This window comes from Balaenoptera physalus (assembly GCF_965194825.1).
Source record: "Balaenoptera physalus genome assembly, chromosome: 4".
In the NCBI taxonomy this organism is placed as follows: domain Eukaryota; kingdom Metazoa; phylum Chordata; class Mammalia; order Artiodactyla; family Balaenopteridae; genus Balaenoptera; species Balaenoptera physalus.
Window position 1 is genome coordinate 80,052,799 of NC_138891.1, and position 5,021 is coordinate 80,057,819.

A 5,021-nucleotide genomic window follows, 5' to 3' on the forward strand; every position below is an offset into this window, starting at 1 on the left:
CTGATATGACAGCTGTCACATACATCTAACAAAATTGTTTTGAATGAAGTTAAAGACAACTAAGTGCTACTAGAGCCATCTTACGGAAAAAAACGAACGAACTTTTCGGCCAACCCAATACATTTGATTTCCCCTCTGAGGCAGAGGAGAAACATCCTGATGTTACCACAGTCTTGAGAAATGGGGAAGAATACTTTGTCTTCATATATAAAGCTCTTTCTACAGGTGCCACACTCCATAGACTCCCCCAAGCCTGGGAGTTTTTCATGTATGTCTACACAAGCTAAAAAGGAAATGGGATTTCGAGCTTCCAGTAAGGAAAGAATTAGAGATGCTCTCCTCACCTGGTATTCATACCTCTCCCACCATGATCTAGACCAGCTTATCATTTCAAGCGTTACCCTTCCTTTATACAAAATAATAACAGTACACCTTAGATTTGGGGGACAAAGTTACAATTTAAAATATTTTCTCCCATTATTCTCCAAAGTGCACCAATACTAGGCTATTGTAACCACCAGCACCAAGCACATCAGCTATCAGACCCTTCACCGTTTCCCAGACATAAGCTTTCCTTCTTGTTTTTGCCATTCTTTCTCAAGAAATACCTTCTTCGTTTCTTTCTCTCCAATTTCGTATGCCTCATCCCATCTCTACCAAAACCCCACCACCCAATGAAGACTTTCCTAACTGCAGGAGCCTGAAGTGGTCTCTTTCCTCTGAATTTTCATAGTATTTGTTTATGCCTCTATTCGACAGTTACCAAATGCTACTTAATATTTTAGTTGCTTTGGGTTTATAACAGCTTTATTGAGATAAAATCCACATATCATACAATTCACCTAGTTAAAGTGTATAATTCAATGGTTTTGGTATATTTAGAGTTGTACAACCACCATCACAATCAACTTTAGAACATTTTTATCACCCCAGAAAGAAACTCTGTACCAGTCACTCCCCATTCCCCCCTCTCTCCAGCCCCTGACAACCATTAATCTATTTTTTGTTTCTATAGATTTGCCTATTTTGGACGTTTCATTTAAATGGAATCACATCATGTGGTCTTTTGTGACTGGTTTCTTCCAGTTATGTGTTCTCTCATAATGTTTTCAAGATTTACCCACGTTGTAATACATATCAGTACTTCATGTTTATTGCTAAATAATATTCTATTTTATGGATAAACACGTTTTTTAATCCATTCATCAGCTGATAGAAATTTGGGCTGTTTCCACTTTTTGGCTATGATGAATAATGCTGCTATGAACATTTGTGCACAAGTTTTTGTTGGATATATTTTTTCAGTTCTCTTGGATACATCCCTAAGAGTGGGATCGCTGGGTCATACAGTAATTCTATTTTTTTAACCTTTTGAGGAACTATCAGACTGTTTTCCAAAGTGGCTGCACCATTTTACATCCCCACCAGCAGTGTATGAGGGTTCCAATTTCTCCACATCCTCGTGAGCACTCATTATCTACCTTTTGGTTTTAGCCATCCTAATAGCTGTAAGTAGTATCTCTTTGTGGTTTTGAAACCGTGCACCTCAGATTGGGACTTGAACCCATGTGCTGGGACTCAAACCCAGCCTAAACCCAGATTGGGACTTGAACCCATGCGGCTGGGACTTGAACCCGGCCAAAACCCACAGTCTTCCAACTGAGATCACACACCTGGTTTCAGGACTTAATGAAGCTCAGGTTCTTGATGTCTCATCGCAGAAAGAATTCGGTGAGAGACAAAGCAATAGGTAAGAAGTGGATTTATTTAGAGAGAAACACACTCCACAGAGTGTGGGACACCTCAGAAGGTGAGAAAGGCACCGGGGTATGGGGTTGCCAGTTTTCATAGGGGTGGGTAATCTCATAGGCTAATGAGTGGGAAGAGTATTCCGGCTATTTTGGGAAGAGGCGGGCATTTCCACGAATTGGGCCACCGCCCACTCTTTGATCAAGGTTGGTCTTGGAAGTGTCATGGTGCCTGTGGGCGTGTCATTTAGTGTGCTGATGTGTTACAGTGAGGTATACTGAGGCTCAAGGTCTAGTGGAAGTTGACTTGTCTGCCATCTTGGACCCATTTGGTTCTAATCAGTTTATGTCATGTCCTTGGGCTATGTCATTCTTTCAATGCCCTGCCCCCTTACCTCCTGTTTCAGTTTTGATTTACATTTGCTAAAGATATTGAGCATCTTTTCATATATTTATTGACTATCCACAGATCTTCTTTGGAGAAATGTCTATAGAATTTTTGCCCAATTTTAAATTGGATTATTTGGGATTTTATGGGTTCATGTTTACTCTGTTACTATATTATAAATCCCTTGAAGGCAGTGATTGTATTTCAACAAAATCATAAACTTTGGAGTCATATTCTACTATGCTGGTATCCAGCCCCTTCATAACTGTGACGTGGCATGTTACTTAATTTTTCCACACTTCAGTTTTCTTGTCTGTAAAATGGGGATAATACCTTACAGAATGAGTACGAGAATTAAATAAAATAATGACTACAAAGCCCCTAGGATAGTGCCTGGCACTGAGAAAACACTCAAAAATGTTAGCCATTATTTTTGGTTATACATCTCAAATGTATAGTTCAGCTTCTTACACACGAGGTGCTCAATAAGTATTTACAGATGAATAAATTGGGGACTAGAAGTATTTTAGCTTGTTTATAGTTGTTGTTATGACTAGCTATCTATGAAAAGGTAAAACAACCCAATTATGGAATGTAGGCTGAACAAGTGGATAAAATTTAAAAGATGTATATACACTACCAAATGTAAAATAGCTAGCTAGTGGGAAGCAGCTGCATAGCACAGGGAGATCAGCTCGGTGCTTTCTGACCACCTAGAGGGGTGGGATAGGGAGGATGGGAGGGAGACACAAGAGGGAGGAGATATGGCGATATATGTATATGTATAGCTGATTCACTTTGTTATATAGCAGAAACTAACACACCATTGTAAAGCAATTATACTCCAATAAAGATGTTAAAAATAAATAAATAAATAAAAGATGCATAGCCACTCAAATTCCCAAAACAATCACCAAGGAAAACACCTCAACTGGTGTGAGAAAACCCCTACATGAAGTGAATTCAATGGAAGTAGTCATGAGGATGCTTTTATATCTCTCACTGAAAGACACCCAGATCCAAAAATGTCATGTCATTATTTGAATCTTCAAAATAAAGAGAGCCCATACTTCAGTAAAGACTCATTTGGGGAAAGGTATTGAGGAAAGCTTAATCTAACAATTAATATTGATCTATCAATTCTACAGCAAGAATACACTGAGGCAGAGGAAAGAACCTGCTAATAACCAAATTGTAGACCTTAAATTACAAAACTGTCTGCAGATTCACTCTAGGCTCCTGTAAACACAGAGGCGGACTCCTCCTCATGATGGACTGAAAGACTACAGCCCCCTCTGCCTTCAATGCTGCCTGGAACAGAGAGTAACTGTTGTTTGATATTTGGACTACAGCTGGTAGGAAGATGGCAGAACTTTAAACCATCCCAGGCCGGACTGGATAAGCCACTCTGACAGTGACTCAGCAATGTAAATAATCCAAAACCCTGCATGCCAGGCTAAGCAATTGACCTTCATCTGATAATGAAGAGACATGGGGTTAGGAGAGGAAGGAGAGAGATAGTTTGAAATAATAAAAGCAGTGCTTCATCAGAGGTAGCTGGAATGGAGGTAGGAGTCCAGTTTAGGAGGGATGAGGTCTTGATATAACTTGGAGAAAGACAGGGTAATAGGCATAAATCTTGGGTGTCAAGACCAAGGGCAAGGAGAGTTCACACCAACCTCTCAAATTCTAATCCCCCAAACATTACGTGGCCCAGAACAGAAAACCACGGTTTATGCAGTAAATTGTGCCATCATAGTAAAGATTGTTCTCAACTTTGTTAATCTCTACCTTGATCATGATCTAAAAAGGGGGAGAGGGTAATAGTTATAACAATAACTGCTATTACTATTATTGCTAATAACAATAATTGTCACTACTTACGGATTATTTACTTCATGCTACATACATACTAAGCTAAACTCTTTAGATTTAACCCGTATAATGACCCCACAAAACAGACAATAATCAGATAATGAGATCAAGGCTTAAAGAGATTAAGTAACAAAATCAAGATTAAATAAGAGAAATTTGATTTCCAGAGGTGGGATTTGAAACCTATATCTGATAAAAGCCAAAGCCCACACTTTATATAATTAGTACATTGCCTCCTGGCTAGTATGGTTTATGAAAGGATTCTTCACTCAGCTTATTCTTGTTTCTTCTGCAGTCAATTGGGCAACAGTGGCCATCCTAGTCAGGTATACCAAAACCTATTCATGCATTTATTTCCTTCACTTACTATTTACTGAGTGCCTACTATGCCTCAGGGGTGGTGCCAAGGTAAATAGACACAGTTCCTGCCCTCAGGAAACCTGGACAGGGGGGCTGAAGGAGGACCTGCTCTTCATTTGGTCTCCCTTTTTTTCAGTAACATTCTAGTCAGGAGACTTATCCTGAAACAGTCAATTTGCCGCAAAAGTAACTCAATGGTGAAGTTTTGGTAAGTGGGCAAGTATGCCATGTTTTTTCCCAACTCCCTGTCATCCATCTCCCTTTCCCTAGATAACTCATCATGTCTCCTTTTCCCTTCACACTTTCTGGTGCCCCAACTGCATCCATCACTGTGAAGGTTCACAAGCCACCAAAGCTCCTTCACCTCCAAAGGAGTTTTCAAAACTCTCCAAGCTCACTGGACAGTTTCAAGGCCCACTGTAGTGTTGAGGGATGCTGCTTTATTTAGACCCACCTGGCTTCAACAAAGAGATGCACCCATGGTAGCTGAGATAGAGAGGGTTCTTATAATGAGCAATGGGGTGGGGGGGAGGGAATCCTCCCATTACTCTCAACATATCTTCAAAACTTTCTACCAGGTAGCTTCATTCTCTAATATTGAGACTATTTCTATCTCTTCCCCCTTAATTTCACCGATTTGTGACCTTAAC